Consider the following 24,831-nt stretch of genomic DNA (forward strand, 5'->3'; position numbering starts at 1 on the left):
CACAGCCTGGGAGTCTACCTCCAGCAGAGCAAGACTTCTGCATAAAAGACTACAATTTCACCCCAAAAGCTGCATCACAAGCTAGGCAAGGCTATTAAGAGCAGGTCTGCTAAATCAGTCTGCATCAACGACTTGCCGCTGATGATGGTTCATGCAACTGCAGTCCTCCTGTTCATCCTTAGCTGTGTACTAGCAGATAGTTTGGAGCTCTTTTCCATCTGTGGACTCCTAAAAGAAAAAGTTCTGCCAAGTGTTCACAGCTCTAGAGCTTCTCCAGCGTCACAAGCAAACTTTATTCTCTGAGTCTATGTGGGAAATTACAGTCTTTCCCAAAAAATGAGTGATAGGAGCACCCCACTGTCTGCTAAAAGGCTGCACGTGTCATAGTCCAACTGTTCCATCAAGACTACAAGTGACACCATACAATGTTCCTTAGCCATACATGCAGCTTTTAGCTTCTGTTTATGGAATTGGAGGAATTAGTACTGCAGCTAAAACACTTTCCAAGGTAGCTGATGAAACCACCCAGGGATTACCTCCAAGGTCAGAAGCAGTGGAGAGCAACACAAACCACCCCACACCCCTCAAAGAGCTGATGTCTGGGGACTGAGAGTCCCCAGTGCCAGCATGTCTCTATTGGGGAAGACTTAAGGAAAAGTTAACCTTGTCTGGAAGCAATGATTTAAAGGGGGCGAAGAACAGGAGGCCCACACACCTACCAAAGGCTTTACTCTCTGATATCAGCTAAAGGAGCCCTACAAGAGCTCGAGGTTACTGTTGTTAAACGTGCAATGCAGAAACCAAAGCTGTTATCTGTGTCTTAAGCCGGCCGCCACATACTGTTACAACAGCAACGGTGTTTTCTGATGCGTTTTGGGTTTTTTTTAGCTACATTCACTTCTTCCCAGCCCTTCTGTTCTGTAGCCTTTGGCCACAAGAGCCCACTGTACTAAAGAGACAAACTAGTCCAGTAGCTGGATTCTGGATGTAGGGGAATATTATTTCGTTGGCAGTTAAGATGTTTGTGCATGTGTCTATCTCAGCATTGGATTTCAAATTGTCTGGGGTCTTTGCTTGGGTTTAATTCTGAAGAAAAGAGCATTTTCCACGCTGTCTAGACCTGGCCCACTTCTCCTCCTGCCTCTTACACCAAGTGGTTTCATTTCTGACCACACAGCAAAAAAAAAAAAAAAAAAAAAAGAACATATATATTATTTAGAAATAAATGAAGAAGATGCTGAAAGAGGTGGTGGCTCGTGGATGGGAAATTATATCCCTTCACTGCTGGAGTAGTGATCTGATTAGGATCCAATCCTACTGCATCCTTCATGCGCTAAGTCATCTTTACAGAGTTGCAGTCGCCTGAGGGCGAGGGATGGAGGGAGGGGGGCGCACGGGAGGCTCTGGTACAATGCGGTGCCGAAAGGATTGTGCCTTCGCCCTCTGGTCACCTTACAAAATGAAAAATTTCCTTGGGCACTGAAGCACCTTTTCTGGGGATTTTGGCAGCAATGTCTTTTTAACACCACAGTTTCATCCCTCCAAAATAATTTATGTGCATATTTGGATCCTCTGCGTGAGATGGAAAACCATCCATCCTTTTCGGTTTGTTATTTCCCCCCTCTTCCCTAGACTTACCACCTTCCTTGCAAATCTGCCTTTCATCTCTTTCTCATGCTCCTATTTCCAAGTTGCGTAGGAAACCAAAAAAGTGTGCCAGTGCTGCTCTACCAAGCCCTATTCTGGCTGCTTCTGGCTAGATTTTCAGGATACAGTCAGAATATCTGAGTTTTTCCTTTTTTCCCCTTTTCAGAAGTTAATTTCCTCTCATCCAGACAACAGTCTCAACGCAGACAAACTGCTGGGGAACTTCCCACCATTAGCTGCCCTCCTCCAGGCTTTACGTTTGCTGTGATTTAGGACAGACTCCCTCTAGAGCAGCCCGAAACCCAGATAAACTCCTCACACAGTAACGCCTGCACACATGCGCCGAGCCCAGAATGAGCCACGGGACAAGGTCTAAAGCATGACCCCAGAGCTACTCCATCACCCTCCAGGAATGACAGACAGAGACAGCATCAGTTCCCTGCCAGCCTGGGGGAACTGGCCCCGTTCTGGGAGACACTGACCATTACAGAGGTGCTGCATCTCCCCAAAGGGCTCAACAACCCGCTCTGGACTCAGGATGTGACCCATCACATCTACCAGGGTGATGCCAAGGTGCAAAACAGGTTCGGAAGAAGCTCCCCACATTTTCAACAGTGGCACGTCCAGAGGTACAACCTGCAGTCCCATAGCGACCTGTACCCACACAGCTGCCCCACAATATCTCTCCCCTCCCAGTTCGACATGCAGCGGACATCACAGGCGTCGGGAGAAAACAGTCCCCGCTCCTCATACAATCGGAAACATCTTTCATCCGCAGACATGGTGCCTGCCTTTTTGATGCAATGCTGTTAGCTGCTGCAGGTATGCACGCTCCTTTCACCACTACAAAAAATAAATCCTAGGTTTTTTCCTCCTTTGCCCTCTTACTTTCATATTGACTTTTTTTGTGGCCAAGGAAATATAGCCCTAAAGGCAATGCAAGGACAGGGGAGGTAAAGCAAAGGAGGTCAAAGATCCCAATTTACTCTCCCCTGTTGCTTGTAGGAATTGAAGAGCTGTGGGCATTAAAGCTTTAATAGTAGAAATTAAAAGGCAAATAAAGGGAATTTTTTTTCTATTGAATGGCGTGATTACTCTACAAAAGCCACACATGCAGAACCCTGCCTTGCTGACACCTAAAAGGAGATTTCTACAGATCTCAGGTGCAAGACCAAATCACTTCCCATGCCACGGTAGCGCCTCTGGTACCCAGAAATCAGGGAGCTTTGAAGGGGCTGCAGGTGCCCTTTGCCTTCACTACAAATGGGTGACAAGGAGGACAGGAAGGCTTGAAGCCTGGGTCAGCTGCAGAGCCAGGGGTCCAACTCCGGCCCTCTAATGGCCCACCACCTGCGTGTGCTAAAACACGGGACTTCCTCGGCCAGAAACCTCAGCCATGCATGGCTCCAGCACTGACAATTCACACAGACATGTGCTACCAGGAGAACTTCATCCCTTCCTCACCCCACCCCAGCAGGGCAGAACCATCATCACGCAAGTTCAGAAACAGTCAAAATGGACCGTTAATCTGTTCCTGCAATTCAGGAACTGGAATGTTGGACCAAAGGGAACTCCAGGCTGGTTTGCAGGCTTCTGCGTGCCCAAGCTAACGCGGCAGAGCTCGGCTGTAATTTGTCATACACCACCTAGAACGCAGCTTGCGCTGCCAAAATGAGTATTTTTTTGAGGCAGTGACACGGAGGAAAATAAGCTCAGGCCCAAGTGACTTCATGGCCAAAGATCACCAGCTGTAGCCTGCCCCAGTCTGTGCACTGCACCGTGGTAACCTTGGAGGGTTGCGCTTAATACCGTGTATAAGAGAACAGCATATTCTCTGCGTGCAGTTCAATCTCCTTTATCAGAGTCATTTGGTTCCAGCAGATCTAAAGACTGATTCAAATATCGCGACCGTAGCATTACACGAGGGGGGCGGAGGGCAGGGCAGCACAAGGCTATCACGGCAAAGGCTGCAGGCTGGGAACAGCATCGGCTCCAAAAACCTGCAAGATCTGCTTGTGTTGTCCGTCAACACAGAAATAAATCATTGCCTGTGCCTCTATCCACACACCATCTTTCTTATTTTCTTCCACTTGCTTGTTCAAACTCAGCCAAATTCATTAGTTTAGGTCACGTTTATGGATGACACACGCTGTACAGCCACGAAACAAAAAGCAAGCTTAGCTCTTGGGTGCAAAATATTCTTGCTGCATCCACTGCAGCTGAGGGTCACGAGAAAAACAAATTCACTAGGACTTAGCTGGTGCATACTACAGCTTTGTTTCCAACCACAAAACATTCCTCAAAAACAATGGCCAAGAAAGTGCTGTTGCTCTTTAAACATTACGTTTCCCAGGGGTACGCACTGGGTTATTGAGTGTAGGGGAAGATAGGGGGAAAGCTTTCATTCCTGTTCGGGGATTCATTTGGCTGCATTTCTCTTCTCACCATAAGTTATGTTTTTACTTATATTTCATTAAAGCATCCAGAGGCCTTTGGGAATGGATGCCCAGGAATTAAAAAAAAATAAAAAAATAAAATTAAATTAAAAATCCCCATGATGATTGGGATTGCTACCTTCCGCATGTGGATTTTGTCCAGGCTCATGACAAGGCTCATCCTGATCACCCCGCTCACTCTGACGCCATGGCCTGCGCCGCTGGCCATCTGCAAAGTGGTGTCCCCACACACCCCTTGCCCCTCTCCTCCAAGCTGGTGGCTTCTTGCCCTCCCCAAGCCTCTTGGACCTGCCCCATGGCACTGGTCCGAGCGGTGAGACGGCACCAGCCCTGACACCTGGCTCATCCCATCGTGGCAGCAGCATCTTGTGTTCTTGCATACATCAAAAACTGCTTTATGAGTTCAGGCACTCCCTTTAACAAAGCGATGAGAAAAAAATAAAACAAAAAAAAAAAAAAAACCACACCACCACAACTCCTCTCAGGCTGCTGAGCACAGCTCCCTCCCTCCTGCCCCCTTCGCAAATCACCGGGATATTGTCGCTAATTATCAGGCTCAACAAGTGAAATCGTGCAATTTGCTACAGACACGCCGGATAACCCATGCGAAAAAGCAGGGCTCAGCGCAAGGAGAGCCCGTGGGGCAGGGTGCTGTGGGGCAGCCCCACGGGGGCCAGGTCCCAGCGCAGGAGTGGGGGGGTCCCGCCGGTGGTGGTGGTGTGTTTGCATTTCAGAGTGTTTGCTTTTTTTTTTTTGCCTGATGTTTACTTCAAGCATCGCACTCTGAGGGCTTATAAAGAGGATTAAGTGGTGAGGAGGTTTCGCAGAGTTAGGAGGAATTAATCAAGCGGTAATCAGAAAGGAAATTAATCTGAAGAGTTAATTAATCAGCCAAGGCAGGGAGACTGCAGCCAGTCGTCTCTATCACGCTTTCCAGGTTGCTATTTCATGCACCGGCACGGCAGCAGGGAAGGGAGAAGGCTCCACACTTTCTAAGGAAAAAAAAAGCAGCCCAACAAGGCCAGGAGGTTTTCATACCCCCATCCCACCACACGTGGACCTCAGCAAGGACCTCTCCACCCAGGTGCCACAGGGCGAGCAGTCGTCATCTGCCCCCCTCAGCCCGGCTTAAAAGTTTCCAAAGGCCAAGGCATCCATTTCAAAGACTCTTCCACGCTCTTCTCGCCTCTTTTCTTTGGAAAAAGGATCTAGATATGCAGCCCACAGGTTTTTGATTGCTTAATTGATTCTATACACCCCATGTTCTCCTTCCAGCATCCTAAATAGTCTTTTTACTTTTCCATTGTTCAACTCTTCTAAATATGTACCACTGGGGACCACTTCCCCTTCACTCTGGTCTAGCTGCATTTTATATATTTAGCTTTCCTTTTTCTTAATCTTTTCTTACAATACATTCCCTGCAGAACCTTAATCATTTTAGTTGCTCTTCTCTGAATTCCTTCCAAAAGGCGTCAGGCAGAATGTTTTGCAAATTTGCTCTCGTCCTTTCCGGACCACATTTCCACTAATGCCTCTTTCGCTTGGGTGGGGGATGTTCAACCTTTGGTACAGCCTGAAGCACTTGGGGAAAGAAAATTCCCCAATTCAGAGGGGCTCCAACACCACACATCTTTGAGCTTACAAAACCTAGTCCAGTTTGCAGAGACATGTGAAATCTCATTAACATCACCATTGTTATTATTAGACTCTTTTTATGCACAGGGTAGGCATTTTAATTGCCTGGATGTGGAGAGAAGCTTCTATTCTGTGTTTTATAGACTGCAAGCAAAGATTCTTTTCTAAGTGTTGCCTTCAGTCTGCCTCCATGGAGGTGCAGCTGGTCCGGAGCCAAGCCAAGCCCAGGGTGTGAGGGCTTATCCAGCAGCCCCAAACCAGCTCCTTCAAAGCCACTTCTTCAAAGGGCAGCAGGGCCCATCCCTCCACATGGCCACCCCGTGGTCACTGAGAGGTGCTTAGTGGGGCTGCTGCCTTCTGTGAGATGATAGCTCCAACCCAAGGCAGCTCAGCTCGGGCAGGTCGCGTTATCCCACAGAACAACAGTTTCCTCCCCCAGCATCAGCAGCCCAGGCAGGTGACACAGTGATTAGGGAAACAGCAGACAAACCAAGGCTCATCTCGCTGAACCAGGGCCACCTCCCTGGTTAAGGGGTAGGAAGACATCTCCAGCTGCCATGTCTGGGCAGCCCAGGCAAAATGACCTGCCTGGTGCAGGTGGTACCATTGCCAGAGGATTCAGGACATGACAGAAGCATACATCGCAATAGACAACCAGCATTAAACGTTATATGAGATACACAACTTTCTCCCATCCAAACTACATCAAAATAAAAGGAAAAAAGCTGCATTTCACAGGAAAGGACCTGTGGGGCTGAGAGCTGGCCAGGGCAGTTGTGGTGTGCGGAGGCGACGAACCACTGGAGAGAAACCAGCTGCAGCAAGGATGCTGGGTGGGGGTAGCTGGCCGCTCAACAAGCAACGTTCTCCATCAGGAGAAGGCCCTACAAAGGAGCTACAGCGGCCTCAAAGGAAACCACATCCACTCCACATCTCCAACAGACATGCAAGCCATTAAAGCATCCATTCTTGTCATTCCATTCCCTTCACACCAGTTTTATTTCCAAGGAAGACTGGGAAGTGCTGCCTTCTCCCCTTGAGCAAATGCCACCCTCACACAGAAAGCTCCCACATGGCCCAAGGCTGTCCCTCTCCCTAAACCATGAACTCGTCTCTTTTTCTTTTTGATACATAAAGACTATTTTCACACATCCTCTAGAAAAAGAAGTGCCCTCAAAAAAAAGAAAAAAAAAAAAAAGCAGGGGTGGAGCGGGGAAGGCAAAAATCTGCTGCTGTTGCCTAAAACTAACCTAAGCTCTGCAGAGTCCAGAGAGTACAGTGAGCCCCCCCCGACACACACACTTTTTTGGATATCCTGATGCCGAGAAGCAGCTCCCTCATGGATGCTCTTGTACAGGGAAAACCCTGCTCTTCTCCCACTCCCCCTACACTCCCTGTCTGTAACCTGCTGTATCCATTTCATTATAATTATAATTTTATATATATATATATTTAAAACTTCTACTGTGACTGCTAAATATAAACAATTGATTTTAATAATTTACAGCCTGCCCAGCACCACAGCACTCTGACCACCAACAGGTATCCAAAATGCTGGTTCTGATCTGGAAATCTCTCCATTCAGACCTGGGCCCTCGGATATCTCAGCAATCGATGCATTTCCATGTGGTACCCCAAGAGCCAAGATAAAAGAGATGCTGCTGCTCTTCTCCACAGTAATAATGCCACAAAGAGGGCACATTAGCAGACAGCAGCTCCTTTCTTTGAAATCTCCCTCCCCTCCTGGCTCCAACAGAGAAGATCTAGTCACTAGGGGAGGTTGCCACTGTGTACTGACTTTTAGAGGTGCGATGCTTTTGATTTAGGCTTTTCAGGTGGCAGTTCAAAGGAGAAGGCATTAACCCCTTGTACAACATCTGAAGCCACTGCTGGAGGATCCCACAGCGTCACCTGCAACACATCCCTGGGTCACACAGAGCTGGAGATGAATAGATAAAACACACCAGGCTAAACTGAAAGAATAAACACCATGCACATCCACACAAACATGTAAGCTTGGATATAAATATGCGCAGATAAACGCACACCCTCTCAGATGATGCTATCAAATGCATTACTCCCCAAATCCCCGCAGAGCAGCAGACCATCTCCAAGGTCATATTAGCGTGGAAGTAATGTAATCCCATTACCCAGATTCCTTCTCCCGCTCCTGGTTTCTATGTTGATGTTCGCTCTCTTAATTTTAAACACCAGCCGTGTGTCTTGTGGCCCAGCCCGGGACCGCTTTGCGCAAGTGGCAGTAAACACATATCTTAATTCACTCATTCTCCAGAAAGAAAGAAAAAAAAAAAAAAAAAGCTTTTTCCCACATGAAATACACACGTCTGCCAGCTCAATGATTGACGCAGGGTGTGCTCAAAGCTGCTGTAACTAACTCGGGCTCGGGGAGCAACTGGAGCAGGCAGGGCGGTAAGCGGAAAATCCGTACATGATGCTCGTCGGGAGAAAAATATCCAAGTGGCACAGAACTCGGCTGCCAACAACACACCACGCAAGCCTCCCCGGGGCCGGGGATCCAGCTCAGTGCTTGTGCTAATGGGTATTTGCTAATTTCCCAGGTGAGGGACAGGGTCATTAAGAGGAAAGCTGCACCGAGTGCTTAAGACCGAGGGGAAGGAAGGAGGGAGGGCGAAGCAGTCGGCAAAGCAAGCTCCCAAGAGAAAGAGCATGGAGGATAGCGTGGGCAAGGGCCACCACGGCCACTCTGCCCCATGGCCAGAAACACTGGTCCACACAAGCCCTCTGCCAGATTTTCGAGGGAATTTGTCCTTCAGAGCAGACAAATTTTGAGAGAGTCGGGCCCCCACAGTCACAGGACAAAAAATCTCCTGGAAATCTGGCTCCAATTCTCTGGTCCAAGTCCTAAATATCCCCCATGCTGGACACTGTCCTCCTCTGCTCTCCCAAAACTTTCCTAACCCCTCTACAAGTCTTCCTGAAGTTCAAGTCATTGCTTTTTGTATGTTCCCCTTCTGAAAGCATCTCTAATCTCGCCTTTTTTCCTTTTGCTGCCTGCAGAAGGCTGTAATAATATATCCTCCTTCACACCTCACCTCTTCTAGCTGACACGATAACAAAAAAGTTTAATAATAACAATCTCCAACAAAGAGCACAGCGAAAGGGTGCGGGAAGCACTTCTCATCGGCAGATGCCAGAGAGATCTGCCAGGAACATGCATCTCAAAAGACACTGAGCTTAGGCTTAGACTTCTCCCAAAACCCATACGTGCCACTTTGTGGCAAGCCCGTGCTGAGTGAAGGCCACGAGGGTGGTCAACACGCCCACCCGCTCTTCGAGGAAGATGCTCGGGACATTTCAGGATGCTTTTACCCTAAGCACGGTTTCATCTTTGGGTCTCCCAGCCTTTAACCAAGTCTGGTGGATGTCTCCAAGGCTCACTCCGCAGATAGTGGTGAGAGAGACACAGCTCCAAATGCTTCTTCATCTGCCTAATGAGGAACCCACCCCTCCTGGACGGCTGTGGAGGGAGCCTGCAGTGATCAGTCTTATTACGCCTCTGCGAAAGCTACTCCAACATCAAACTGATGAACTATCCAAGGAAGACTTGTTAGCAGAGAATAAATGAAAATCCAGCCTTGGTATTTTAACAGTCTACAAGGCGTCATTTCTGTTCGGATGGCCCTTAACCCTTGCACGCTCTGGGTGGCTCATTTGGCTGCCGGTCACAGCAGGGAGCCCATCTCTGTCCTGGTCTTCTCATCAAGACCTTACAAACTTACCTGCTCTGAGTTACTGTGAGCAAAGCCCTTTTTCTCTAGTTAATGAAACATTTTATTAAGTACCATCCCCTGCTCCCATCATACATTCCTCAGCACTTGTTAAACATTAAACCCAGGATTGGTGAAGGATGTTAGAGGAATTTCAGTAGGATTTGTCTATTAATTCCCTTCGCTACTTTTTAAACTCCCATGCGTAGAAAAATGCTGGCACACAAAAATACCTGTCCTTCTCAACAGGTATCCACTAATAACATTATCCACCAGCTGCTTTTTCAGTAAAGCTCAGCTGATCTGGTAGGAGAAGCCCCCCTAAAAATGTACTGCCAAGATGGTGGGGCTTGGAGCTGCTGCCACAGCTGGCGAAGGCTGGAGCGGAGGTCGACCACCGGGTCCTTGCTCCTCCAGAAGCACATGTACAGCGTATCCCCCCCTCCCAGCACATCCGCAGCACAAGGAAAGGCACAACCACAGCAAAAGTCTAATCTGGGCATTCGTGATACACCCCAGAAACAGGGATAAACTACCTCAAACAGATGAGGACCACTCATTTCTCTATCCTCTAGGAGCCAATATTTACCAGAAACATTTCCCTCAGCCTACGACTTGTAGGAGATTAGGTCTCGATATCCTGAAGACTTTCTCTGGTACCGCCTTGCGTTTGTCCCCCTGTGCCTCAAGAGCTGCGGCACAAGGCACAAACACAGGCAACGCCGCCTGCGGTGCTCCCGCTGACTCAAAACGCAGGCAGGAGCGTGCACACCTATTTCCAGGCTCTGGACCGATGAGTTAAAACTCAAACCTTCAGTCCTGTAGTAAGTCGGGAAGGTGCTGAGATAACGTTGTCGAACCTGATCTGAGCACAATGGAGACAAGAGGTTAGTAATTGCAGGCTGCCACGCGGTGCCCACTTCTCTGCACAAGCATAGGACATTTGGCTCAGGAGAGATGGGTTTGTGTGTTTGGCTTTGGTTTTATTGCTACCTGATCGACACAGTTGTATGTACCTTCTCAATAATTTACACTGACAGAGTTGTACTGTATTATGTATCAACCAAATCTCTTTGACAAGGCAAAATCCTTCAGTAGAAAGTCTCAAGCACTGCAACACGTTCAGTGGATCAACATCCATGGGTCACACACCTCCTGGAGCTACTGTGCTTACTAGACCAATAAAAGAAATCAAGATTCAACCACTAACTTTCCATCTGCCACACCGCTAACCAAAACGGGAAACGCCGGCTGCTCCCTCCTCCCTCCAGCCTCCTCCTGCCTTCCCCATTCACACCCCAAAAAAGAGACGCAAGCACTGCCTTCCCTCCTTCTCCACCGCTCAAGCCACACCGGCATGCTTAGGAAATCATTAGCACAAATTCCAGCCAAGATTATTTATCCTTAAAGAGCCTGCCCGACAGCAAATCTCCCTCCAGCCGCTCCCGGGCTCCGCAGCTCAGTGCGGATAAATAGGCACTTACCAACAGCCACCAACAACTTCATAAAGCATCTCCCTACCTTTAGTCCCCTGCACATAAGCTCGTGCACCCACACGTTTGTGCTCCCCAGGCACAAAGCACTCGGAGAGAGGAGTTTCCTCCTTCTCTACCTGCTTCGGTAAGGGCGACGTGAAGCACCAGGCTGTCAAATAAGCGCCTGGGTTCCGGCATCGCCTCTCCCTCACCCTTCCACTTCTTCATTTCTACCCATCTTCCAACTGCAAACTTCACAACGTCTTGGTATGTTGTAAAGCACCGCGCTGTCCAAAACGCGCTGTCGATAGTGATGGCGCAAGGGCTATAAAGTTTTCAGAAGACACAAGAGCTCGGAGGTCCCGAAGCACACGGGGCTTTGTACGTACACGCCAGCTTAGCACTGACATCTGAAAGTAAAAAAAACTTGTAAATGGCTCCTGGGAAAAGCTTTCAAGTGCTGGGTTCAAGATTGAAGGTTCTCCGCTAAGAATGAAGGATGTTGAAGGATCTGTAAGTTATCATGAATTTGCACAAAAGCCTGATGGCTTTGAGAACCACATACGGGTGAAAAAAATCTAAAGGTAAAGCCTGATCCAGGGAAAACGTATAGATTTTTTGCCACTGGTTGGAAATCAGGATTTATCCTCGGGGCAGAGTTTCATTTCAGGCAGCACGCCGCCTCCCTGCCTGCACCCAGGTGGCTTTCGAAAGGCCAGTATCAAAGCGGGTTGCTGCCCCACGGGTCAGCAGAGCAACCAGGAATATGAGCTAAGGTACCTTTTGCTAAAAGAGAACTTACACAGCCTTCTGAAAACGATGTAGTGACAGGGAAAGAAATGCCAGTGTTTGTCCCATCCAAATAATAAAATGGGGAAAAAAAAAAAAAAGAAAAAAAAAAAAGAGGCATCTGGCAGGCATTTAAAAGCCCAGTAGCACGTGTTAGTAACAGGCTCAATCAACAAAATTTAGTAGCACCCCTCCTTTTTTAACAACAAAGCAGAAACTTAGTCCTTTCTGACAGATTGACAAAAAGCCTGCCCATACGACTGGCCCCAAAACCACCAGCTGAAACCCCGGCAAAGCTCTGGCTGGAGCGAATCCAAGAGAGACGCCCTTTGCTGAAGCATCCCTAAACCCAGTCCAGATTTCAGCTTCTCTGCTGGGGTGCGCTCTGGAGGAAGCGACTTTTTTTTGGTGTGACCTGATCACAGCGAGTTCAGCAGAACCGAAATCAACGCCTTTTCCGATACCTGTCGAAAGGTAGGAAGGTGCCCTGCTTTGCCCTTACAGCTTCAGTTTTAATATGCCAGAGTGGAATACGTGTGCTTTGCTGATGAGGGGTTTTGGCACGTGCTGACGTCCCATTAACTCCGATATCACGTTAAGAGACAGCAGCAGCCAAGAAGCATTACTTGAAATCTTTAAGCAGAGAGAATAAGCCCAAATCACTCCTAAATACACCAGCAGCATAATAAACTTCGACAGAAGAGAAACATAGTGAAGACCATATGTTTTGTTATGAAGAACTAAATAACAATATAAAGAAGGGGAGAAAAATCTAAAATCCAGCTGCTCTGCAGCAGCAGAGTGGAAGGGGATTTCTGCAGACGTCAGGCTGTATCTAATTTCAATTTCTATCACGACACTTTAGATCAAGGGAGATTGAGAGCAAACAGAAAATAGAAGAATTAATAGTCTTTAAATAAAATAATAATATAAAAGAAAAAAAAAAAACAACAGAGAGAAAGACAACGAAATAGCGGTCAAAACAGCTAAGCAAAGTCTTACTGGAAAATCCAGCAGTATTTCCTCAGTCGGTCCCACACACCAAGGGGACAGACCTGCAGCGGTCTATAGCAAGGTACTCAGCAAAAGCACCCAGCAGCCCAAAAGGCACGAAGTCTCATTACCAGATGCTGCTACCAATTTAATTCTGAGCAGAGAAACTTGTCAAGATGACAGACATACTGTAAATCTGTAAAGACATTTTCCTTTATATACACATATATATACACACACGTGTGCACACAACTTGCATTTGTTCTCCTGGCTGATGTGCAGAAGAAATTAATAAGCTTAACTTTAAATCTATAGTAAAAAAAAAAAATCAAAGGAAATATTAAGAAAAAAAATATTTAGGAGACTAAATGATAGTGGGATCGAGAGGATGAAGCAGTTGGTCTATAAAAACAAATCACGCTGAACTACCTTCAATGCCTTATTTTCCCCTGATTGAATTACAAAATTAGTCAATGAAGGCTGTAATATATTTCAGCTTAGTAAAATATTTAATACTGTCTCAGAAAAAACTTCCCTGAAAAATTAATTCAAACTGGCTTGGATATGAGCACTGTCATACAACAGTATTAATAATAACAGTAAATTTGATTTACGTGGCTCTTCCCTGCCAGTGCCAGTCTGGGTGGCACGAATATGGCAAAGCTTTAAGCCGGAGAGGCTCGCCACAGGGACTGGTGTTAAGGCTGGGTTATTCCATCTTTGGAAATGAAAGAAACCCACTGAATTAGCTAAACCATTGATATGTATCTGTTTAGGGAGCCAGGTGGGATAATCATAATTTCTGAAAGCCAGCACTGATATGGTGGGTCAATGACTGAGCAGAGCTGGCTCTTTCTCACCAGCTCTGCTACCTTCTGGTAAGTCAAGCAGCACCGAAGACACAAATTCACATGGGCAGCGCTTCCCTTAGCCAGCAAACGCTGGCAGAACTAAGGAAAACAGGATGCAGACTTCAAAAACATCAAAGAAAAACAAGTTTTGGAGACAAATCACCAATTTACCCGGGAAACAGTTAATGTCCAAACGGGCTGGTGGGGACAGCAGGCTGCAAACAGGTTATGAGCCTGCAAGGGAGCAGGACCCTGCCCAGGGAGGAGGAGATGTCCCCAGCGAGTGCCAGGGGACCTAACCTGGGGTAATCCCCAACCCTACCGGGCATGGGGCCAGGAGCCTCCCGCACGCCAAGGAAACTCAGCAAAGGGCAACAACAAAATGATATGACGATGATGACGCTGGAAGGACTGAGCTGGGATGAAGAAGGGGTTTGCATCCGTGTCCTTGCTTAGCCCTGCGGGAAGAGTAAGCTGCAACAACCCTGGGGACAACCAGCGGTGCTGAAGTCAGGGGGATGGGGTGTAAAAGCCTGTAAGAAATTAACTTAAATAAACAGAGACCAAATAGTTCTCCGGCAGCAAACTGCCCTGCCCCTGGGTTTGTCCCCAGAGCACCTTTGGTGACCAGCACAAAGCAGCACGGGTACCCTGCGCGTCACACGTCCTCCTTACGGCTCTCAGCAGCCGGTTCCCCAGCGTTACACCCCACCGGTGGAAGGGGTGACTGTCCTGCCCCGCTGCACCAAAGCCCCTCACTGGCTACTCAGGCCTGCTGCAGCACCCCACTGCTGTGTGCACAGGGACGAGCGTGGGAACTTACCCAAAACCCAAACGAAAAAAAAATCAATTAAGGAATCAATAAGAATAAACATTGATCCTAGACTACTGTTACCTCAAAATTATGGGTTTTTTTTTCTTTCCTTTTAAGAATATCAGATACCTCCCTCTTCATAAAAAAATACGTCATTGCTTAATAGGTAAGACCGTGCTAATAATTACCCCTAACATTAATCAGAAAAAGAGCACATAGTTACTACAAGCACTTTGGATGAAGACACGCTTTGCTTATTCGCGTGGTCCGTGCGCCTGCTGATCGTGGGAAACTCCGTCTCTGTTTTCCTCTTACCAAAGCAGGACTGAAGCTGGAGCCCAGTGGAAGCACTGCAGCCCCTGGTCCGGACCCTGGAGCATCCCTGGATGCCATTAGAGGATGCCAAGGGGCTCCCGAGCAAGAGGTGAACAGACCCGGCCAGCAGCTCCCGCAAAGCCCCACAGCCTGGGAGGAGGAGAGGCAGAAATCAGCCCATCAGGATGGGGATGCAGAGTGAGAAACACGTCTCAGCCCAAGGGCGGGCAGCAGCTTTACCTGCCTCCCTGCGTGCCGGCTCCACTTAGCGTAATGATTATTAAGCCCTGTCAGCAGATATGAAACCAACGCACGCAGCTCCACAGGCGAGCGCTTCAAAAGCCGCCGAGACGCCCCCCTGCTCACAGGTTTTCATTATCCATCTGGAAAATTGCGGATGTCACAAAAGCTTTTAGAGCATCAAGATGAAATCGTCTTGTCAGCAGCAAAAGGGCCAGTTTTCCCCTGCCCCGATCCCGGCAGCTGTCTCAGTGCCGCAGGCTTCCACGCGAGCTGCCGGCGTTGCATCAGGACACCGATGCTGCCGGCGCCGGGGAGCCTCACCAGCACACTGCCCGCCCTGGAGATACTGCGGCACCGGCGTCTCAGCCCATGGATCTTACTCTAAAGGAAAACCAGGGTGAAGGAAAATAGTATTTTTCCCCTTCACGCTAATTCACAGCCTCTTGACTGACTCTTGACTGCGTTAAGCTGGGAAGAACTCGCAGTTTGCTGCGGAGGTTGGAGCACGCCCTGGGACAGAGAGAAGATGGAGATGCAGGTTCCTTGGCACCAACCATAGGTGGTTCAGGTGAAATGAGAAGCAAGTCAAAGAGGTTTTAGTCCAAAATCCAAGCAGACCCATCCATTTTCTCTGCCATAATTGTATGGTTTTTCACCCTCTGCGGTTTTTGAAGCTGCTGCACTGCTTTGACTTGGGTGTCATCAAAAGCAGATGTGGCAAAACCACCTTGCCAGAGGCAATGCTTCTCAATGGGGCTCTGATTGAAAATGTTTTTTTCCTTTTTTTGCAGGGAAAACCCCTCGCTGGTCACAAAGTGAGGTCTTTCAGCAAGGCTATCTTTCAGAGGCTATCCAGCAGAGCCACAAAACCTCCCCAGCACCAGGATGCATGGGATGCCGGGCTGCAGCGTAAGTGTCCTGACGTGAAACTGTCCCTTCCGGAACAGGCTGGTAACTCCCGCGGGTGCTAACTTTTCTGCAGCTAGCAGGTTCTGGCAGATACAGAGAGCAAAGAGGTTTTCAGACACACACAGTCTTCTCACATCTCGGAAAGCAGAGGGGAGAGCCTGAAATATGGCCTTGAGCGTGGAGCAGAGCACGTTGAAGGCTGATGGCTGGGCTGGGATGAGTTTTCATGGGTGCACTGAGCATCATTTCCAGCATGTCCTCAGTTCATTGGTGCCCCTCAATGCACCCTGATGGCAGCAGTATGTCATGCACAGAGCCCAAAGGGAGACCTGTGTGCATTTTATGTGGCCACAGGCAACAAGATCTCCTGGGTCCCCTTCCTGAACCACAGGCCACGTTCAGGGTAACTGAGCATCCCATCCTCCATCACCAGCCAGGGCCATGGAACCAACAGGTCGAGGGAGGTCATCCTCCCGCTCTGCTCTGCCTTGGTGAGGCCGCATCTGGAGCACTGTGTCCAGTTCTGGGCTCCCCGGTTCAAGAAGGACAGGGAACTGCTGGAGAGGGTGCAGCAAAGGGCTACCGAGATGATTAGGGGACTGGAACACCTCTCTTACGAAGAAAGGCTGAGGGATTTGGGTCTCTTCAGTCTCGAAAAGAGACGGCTGAGGGGGATCTTAATCAATGCTTATAAGTACCTAAAGGGCGGGTGTCAGGAGGATGGGGCCAGGCTCTTTTCAATGGCGCCCAGCAACAGGACAAGAGGTAACGGGCACAAACGTGAACATAGGAAGTTCCACCTAAACATGAGGAGGAACTTCTTTCCTTTGAGGGTGGCAGAGCCCTGGCACAGGCTGCCCAGAGAGGTGGTGGAGTCTCCGTCTCTGGAGACATTCAAAACCCCCCTGGACGTGTTCCTGTGTGACCTGCTCTGGGTGACCCTGCACTGGCAGGGGGTTGGACTAGATGATCTCCAGAAGTCCCCTCCAACCCTATGATTTTACGAACTGAAGACCACTGTCCCAAATAGAAAGTGAATCATAACCCTGCCCCTCAGACACAAAATATGAGAACCCAAATGTGATTTATTCCTACAGTGCACAAAATACTACCCAGCTGCCTTGTGTACAGGCATTATCTTCTGGTCCATTGATTTTTAATAGCACAGTTGTAGATCGAAATGAGATGCCTGAGCATCACATGGGGTTCTGCACCACTCACACCTTCATCAACAGACACTAAACAGTGGTGCTGATGATGGAGTTTCTTGAGGCTGTCCAGGAGCCAGGCAGGCTTGTTATTGCACCACAAGAAATAGAAATTGGAGATGGAACAAGCCCATTAGATCATCAGATGCTCCAGTGCTCTCTACAATTTGCTTCCTCAGTGCTTTCACTAGTTGAAGCCTGAACAGCCCAAGCGACAGTCCCTATCCATTCCCTTATTCAGGTTTCTCCAAATTTCTATACACTCCTTCAAGCATGTTCAGCCAGGTTCAAAACCAAGCAGCACCATTCTCTTCCTTTTCTACATTTGCCGTCACAGTTCCCAAACACTTCTCTTGTCAGTCCTGCTGTTCAAATCACAGTTACCCCATACCCTTGACCAAGAGCGATGCTCTCCTGCTCCAGGGTTTAAGGACAGAGTGCCAGATCTCAGCATCCCTGGCTAAACACCGCACAAACAAACAACAATCCTACAGCAAGTCATGAGGAGAAAGAGGTGATGAACTCACTAGGGACATCCTCCCTAAGGACCATTTATCAGCATTAACAGTAGCAAAATCTTTTTCAAAGAATAATTGGACAACTGTGGTAGAGACAAGCTACAATTAAAATATTAATTAAGGCCCTTTGCTTCTTCCCACACTGCCCTGCACCTTATTAAAGCCCCATCAAAGTTGACACTTAGTTGTCTGGCTGTTGGCTGCCTTCAGAGAGGTGCAGGAGAGCACACAGGGCACGAGGCTTATGGAGATGATATCTCTTCATCGGATTAGTTAGTTATACTGGTTTAAAAAAAAATAAAATAGCCTGTCCTGCTGCTCTATGTGGTACCTGTTATGGACACAAACAGAATTATCCTGGCTCGGTGCTGCCAGCCCAGCATCTTTCACTAAAGCAAAGCCATGTGAAGACAGACGGACAGACACCAACAGACCAAGCAGCAGACACAGGCTGGAGCCACGGAGGCAAGGAGCAGGCAGGCGGGAGCATCACGGCCACGGAGAGAACCCCCCTGAGGATTGGTACCTTCTGCGTAGTCCCTGGGGAAGGCTGCTCAGGTGACTGAGCCTGGGCGATTTCACAGCTGTGGAAGAGATGTATGCAAGCGGCTGGATGAGGAATTGGGGCAACTCAGTGGCTCCCGAATGGCAAGCGGATGAAGGACATCTTCCCGGACCCTGCACTGCAGGGGAAGCAACTGCGGCTCACTCTCGCGCTCTCCCTGCTCAAAGTTGTGCCCACCACATATGCAAAGGCAGAAGCCAGCGCGATGCCACAAGCAGCAGAGTCCCCAGTGCTGCCACTTGTTACTGCTTTGCTGGTGGAACAGCCAAAACACTGAGCCTAGAATGGGGATGGCTTAAAAAAAAAAAAAAAAACTGGAAAAAAATAAATCCCAGCATCTTTCCACCACCTTGCCTGGGAGTTCACCTCACACCAAATCGCAGGTAAGATAAGGGTCACTCACACAGCTTTTGACATCACAAGGTGAGAACCGCTTGTGAAGGGCGGCGGTGAGACACCTGCTAAGGCAGAGCTGTCCCGGGCAAATGCCAGCCCGTCCCGAGGGGCACTTTTGGAGCAAACGCTGTGCCTGAACTCCAGCAGCCAGCTGGCGAGAGGAGCAAAAGCGTGTGCCCGCGAGCCAGGGAGGTCACGCATGGGGAGGAAGATCCTGCAGGAAGGTGGCGTGAAGGAGCCCCGGGGCTTCTCCGGTCACCTGAAAACTACTGATCTGCCTGGATTTTTTTTTAGCTGCTTTTAGTAGTTGCCTAAAATAGACATCTTGGTTCTGTAAAAGCGACTGGAATAGATGATGGCTGGTCAGTGCACTTTACATTCCCTTTATAAATAGCCTATTAATACTTCTGGGAGTAGGAGAATGTTTTATTTCTTGATCTAAATAAATCCTGATCTTCTGCTAACCATTTCTCCTGCAGGGTCATTTGATGCATCTCTCCAGCCCCCTTGGAAGCATCTTCCCATCCCAGGGTGGCTCCTTGCTCCTTCAGGCAGCAATGAGCGACAGCATCACCCCATCTTTCAGAGCCTTCACCAGACTATCACACCTTGGGACTGAAGGACAACGGTGTGAGCACCGACTGCTGGCGAGAGACCTGATTTGCCTTCATGGAGAGGAGACACAGGAGCCTTGTCCCAGCACCCCAGGGGAGAGGTGGGACCTCTCGAAGGTTTGCCAAGGAGCCCAGGGCAGCACAGCAGCTTTCCCCTTGCTGCCACCGCACCAGTTACGGACTGCATGCTCAGCAGAGGGTGAGGCACTTATCAGTTCGAAAAGCTTTATCACCTTGGAGGCACTAAATAATAAATAAATAAATAGCACATCTTGCACTTCACCCGCGTATAAACAGGCATTTATAGAAAGAAGCCCTCAGTGAAACCACGCGCCCTTTCAATCCACTTCCCAGGCAAATAAAACCCAGTAATATTGAGCGCAAGAAGTATATCAAGGGGCTTTTCAAACAAACAGAAGGATACCGCCAAGGAAAAGCTCCGACCTTCGAAAGACCCACAAAGTCACTCTGCCTGAGTGTTTTAGGGGACTCAGCCCCTCGGCACCGGTGGGCTCCGAGCGTCGCACGCCCGGCCTCAAAGAAAGCAGCAGCAATCGCTTCCCGTTTCTAGTTCGTTAGTATGACTGACCATACATCCCCGAGCCACCGTGGGTAGCCGTGGCTTTTAATGTATGGCTGTTTCTCTCCCGTCGCAGTGCCAGGCTGGCTGATATTACTTTGCTCTCTCTTTCTTCCTGCTCCTGCTACATGGCAGGCTCCCAGGAGGATGAAATGAAAGGGGCCTGATCACAGATTTCTCCCGAGCAACTAACCCTTAAGGTGCAGGCTTCTCCGCGCTGCAGAGCGGTGTTTCATTCCTATTCAGGAATGAAATTCCTATTCGTTCCTATTCCTCCAAGAAAACCATCAGGGAAAAACCACCAGTGCATGATTATAGCCAGACTTGGCCAAGGCAACGTGGGTCAGAATTAAGCCTCATCTGAAAGGTAGGTCACGGCCCTTGTATAATTTTTTTTTTCCCTCTTTAAAGCTGCAGCGATAATTGCATGATGGAGGAGGAAAGCAAAAAAAAAAAAATCATCCACAAAAAAACCCACCAACCAACAAACAAAGAAACCAAATCAACAAAAGCAAAAAGCCAGGCACCCAAGATATCTTTGCAGGAGCTGGCCCTCTTGAATCAGAACCCTGGAATTGTTCTGCAATCGACTCAGCGGACAGTTACCATCTGTTTATGGAAAAAAATGTTAATAACCCCCAATCATAATCAAATAGGGAACCACTTTACTTTAAGTACCTATTAACTAATGCTAAATTACAATGGAACAGCTCTGCAAGTACTTCTGACATCCACATGCACATCAGCAGTGCCAGCACTTTGATCAGGGCTATTAGAACAAACACGAAATGAACTGATAGCGATGTGATTCCTCAAACATTACAGAAAGCGTGGGCCGTATTTATTTACCGTTCTTTCATTTCTCCCCCACCTCCTTGTTGTTTCTGCCTATTCAGAAAGAAAATATGTATACGCCTGTGTACGGACGTACGCACCACCCACCGCAGCAGACCCCGTGAAAGCCTGGTCCTCTGTGTTTTGTTTTTCTGTCCGAGGCTGACCTTCCGTAGGGATTCTCCGATGCCCAGAAAGGCTCGAGGCATTCCCATCAGCGGGGCATCACCCGAATTGTCATCCTCTATTTGGCCCCCCTATTTGCATCATGCCTGTGAAGGTATCTCTAAGTCCTTCCCCCCTTCTCCTCTGGGTGGAACCGGCCGGCAGATAGAGAAGCTGCTGCAGAGAGGGAAAATCCAGGCAGGCAGAGCTGTACACGCACGCTTGCACGCATGCAGAGAGAGAGGCAGCACGATCACACACCTTATTTCTTTAGGAAATCAGATTAAAAAGCAATCAACTCTTTGCAAACTGTAACCAAGTCTGAACCATTTAGCTGGCACTGTCTCCACCCGAGGAAGAAAACCTCATTTGGTGAATGCAAGTAGTTTTTAATCTCAGAGCCTGGAATATAGTTCATCTCAGCAAAACAACAAGTGCTCTTGTCTCTGAATTTTCTCCAGCATCTTCCTCCCTGTATTTCTGCAAACTCAATTTTTTAAAAAGTTTTTTATATTTATGTTGGTTTTGTTTTTTTTTTAAGCTGTGCAGCACCGGGAATACATCACACAAATATGCATGAGCACACGTTCTTCATCCTTAGGCACTTGTAAATGTAACAGCAAACAAGCAAAAGGAGCATATATTTTAGTCCATCAACCTGAGCATTTACACAGCCTCCGTTGCTGTGCCATCCGAACATTTTGTTAGTCCCAGGACTTTTCTGTGCCGTTATTATTGTTTTATGAAATGTCATTTTTGTTAGTCCCGGGACTTGCGTGTGGCTTTTTTTTTTATTATTATATTATGAAATTTCGTTTCCTGTCATCTGCTGGGATTAAACTTTGATGGGAAGAGGCGGGTTTACGAGGCTTGCGGTGACAAGCCTGACCCCAGAAGGTGAGGTGTAAAACCCTCCACCTCCGGCGGGCGGTCAGGGAACGCGGGACACCGACCCCAGAGATGGAGCAAGCGACGATTGAGTGCGGGATGCTGAGCTCCTTACTCCCATGCTGTCTATTCCACCTGTAAAACCCACTCCCCTGGGACACGGCAGTAAACCAAAAGGCCCTGACTCCCATTTTCTTGCTTTGTAAGATTCTATTCTTCCCACGCTAATGCAAGGCTTTAAAAAAAGCATCTCAGCTCCCCCTCTGGATACACTGCCCTTCAGCAAACGGTTGCAGCCCATGTCTGCGACTTCAATGCTTCTCAGTTCTTACATTTCACTTTTCCCGGCGGTTTCCCCACCGTCCACGTTGTCCATGTAACGCCACGTTTCACAAAAAGGCGCTTTGTTTGCCATTTTCCTGCCGCCTCCGCAGCTCTGGTGATCCCCCAGCAGCCCCCCTCAGCGCTTCAGCCCACCCCTATCCCCATCCCCCCACCCCCAGCAACGGGAGCCGCGGTCAACAGCCAGCCAGAAAGGGGATCTGACCTCCGCCATCCCGCATTAATGAAGGCCCTCTCCGGAGGGGAGCAGGGAAAGGCGAGGGGCATGGCATGGAGTCAGCCCCCGTGAACTCGGCGGGATGCCCAGGAGCCGGGAGCAGAGCGCGTCAGAGCCCCCTTCACAAGGAGCTTTTGTTGATGCCCCCGCTCCAGCCCGTCGACGGCGTGCTTGGCAGCGCAGGCTTTTCCACCGCTGGGCTGTTGGCTGTATCAGTAGCCGGGTCATAGCCAGAGCAGTGGCACTGCCAGGACTCTTGTGCAATGCTCCGAGGGTGTGCTACCAGCCAGAAGAGGACAAATGTGGACACACCATCCTCTCGCAGTCCCCCCCCCAGCCACGTGCCCCCGCGTCACAGTGACTTTCTTATCAGCAAAGGTAGCTTCAGTCACAGTGACTTTCTTATCAGCAAAGGTAGCTTCGATGTTGGAAACTTTGTGGCCCATTAGTTCACTTTTAAGACTGGTGGGCAACCCAGCAGGCTGGCCCAGGGGGACTTCCCAGCCCAACGTGACATCCAACCTTGTCAGTCCAAGTCCACCTCTCTCTTTCTAGGACATAAACCATCTGCTTCACACCAGGAGACGCAGAAGGAAAAAGATGTGCTCAGAGAGATTCATGAGGTGCTTTGGGTAACGTGTCCAACACGAGCACACAGTGTTCTGTGTCCATGACAAACACAACAGGAAAAACCTGCTCCTGCAGGCCTGCCAAGCTGGGATCTCAACAACAAGTGGCAACATATCAGCTGGCGACAAAGAGCTCTCCTGATTCACAGAATGATGCACTTTCCCAAAAAGACTCAGGGCTTGGATTTTTTTTTTTTTTCTTAGTAAATGATAACATGATGGGTGCTGCACAGGATGGCTCCTGCCCAAGAATTAACTGATAATGAGGGACCCAGAGGAGAGTGCCAGCTAAAGGAGATTTGAAGGTGGTCGACAGCTGCACTGTCCCATATAGGACGTCAGAATAAGGTAGGACCTGTTTTGTGAGCCCCTGGAAAAGCAGCTCAGGACCACTCAGTAAAGTGATCTGATGATTTGGACAAGGGCATCACCTCATGAGCAGAAAACCTCAAGGGAGGAGGAAAGGAACAGCAGCCCATTAGTGGAGTGAAAGAGAAGACACCGGGGAAAGAGACATCAAGCACAAACACAAGCTTCAAAGTACCATTGCCAGATTGGGACCAAGTGCAACTGCTCAGCTGAGACGCTAAAGCAACCAAAGGAGAGAGTAAGGCTCTGGACTCATGGACCTGCAGAGCACCATGGAAGAAGATTTTAGAAACTGCATTTTGTAAAGCGTGCAGGGGACTGGGACATTTCTTGAGGGGTGAGAAATACATCAGCTAGAGCTGCCAGGGCAGGCCATAGCCAGGGTACCACCAAGCACCCCAGCCACTGCAGGTGAACGAAGAGTTGCCTTTGTGCTGTGGGTGAAAGCGGTGAGGTTTGGTAGCAAGGCTGATGCAAAGAAGGGAGACGGAGGCTAAAGATGCAAAGCCTGACGGCAAGGCAGTTGACAATGGTGCTATGGCTAAAGAAAAAAGCGTAGGCAGAAGAGACGCTGGGGAAAAGCAGGAGGCCTAAAGCAGGTAACGCCATGTGCTAGGGAGACTGTCCACAGGGCAGGAGGATCTGTAGCCTCCAACGGGGAGGGGAGCTTAGGCAGTATGAGTAGGCTGCCCGTGGTGATAGCTACGACGCTTGTGACTCATTAAAGAGCTATCTCCCTGTTTTTAAAGATGTATTAAATTTTTGTGAGCTCCATCTCTCCAAGCAATGTCATCAATAAAACTTTCAGAAACTCTACGGGGCTGTGGTTTCATATCAGAGTTGGAAGAAATACAGCATGATGAGGAGGAAAGCAGGCTTTTCTGGCTAAACATTTTTGCCTTATGAAAACTGCACACACAAGGGCCCATCACAGCATCCCTCTGATTTCTGGGAATGCAGAATATCCACTCACACACTTTCCCAAACGCCTCTGAACGCGTACACACATCTGTTCACCAAGACTGGTTACTCACACAAGGTTCATTCCTCTTTGATTCTTCCATTAGGGTCAGAAGTTACTTTTCCTTTTTATATTTCTATCTCTAAACCCCATCAGTGGCAAATGCCCAAGCACTTCCAAAGTGTTCTGACACATCCCTCCAGAAGGCACGTAACATCATCCCAATTTTACAGATGGGGAAATTAAAGCAGAGACAGAGGTTAAGACAGCTAATTGCCTACGGACACTAAGTGAGTCAGTAGAAAAGCTGGGAAATGATCCCAGGAACCATGTCTTCCATTCCTCTACTCCACCCACCAGTCAGTACACCCTACCAGATGGTTCTTATCATTGGACATATGGACTAAATATTGCTAAGTTGGTGTAGAAGATTTGCTATTTAATTAAGTGTCCTGTCTTCCATCTCCATAGGATGCATAGGGGAAACTCCAGCCAGAATCCCATCTGGACGCACTTAGAAAACGTCTCTGTAGAGCAAAACAAGCCCTAGGGAAGCACAAGAAACATTCACAAACCTATCAACCTGCTCTGCAACGCAGACCCCAGCAAGGCCAGGAAATTGGGCTGCAACTCAGGAGCTTTGGAAGAAGCTTATGTTTGTCAAAGTCT

The 24,831-nt window shown here is 48.6% G+C and overlaps 1 protein-coding gene across 4 annotated transcripts in view; it reads right to left on the bottom strand.

Annotated features, from left to right (window-relative positions):
* NTRK3 (neurotrophic receptor tyrosine kinase 3) overlaps positions 1–24,831 on the bottom strand; it is a 228,694-nt gene that overhangs the window by 127,120 nt on the left and 76,743 nt on the right. The window lies entirely within an intron of this gene.

This window comes from Rissa tridactyla, chromosome 9, assembly GCF_028500815.1.
Source record: "Rissa tridactyla isolate bRisTri1 chromosome 9, bRisTri1.patW.cur.20221130, whole genome shotgun sequence".
Lineage (NCBI taxonomy): Eukaryota > Metazoa > Chordata > Aves > Charadriiformes > Laridae > Rissa > Rissa tridactyla.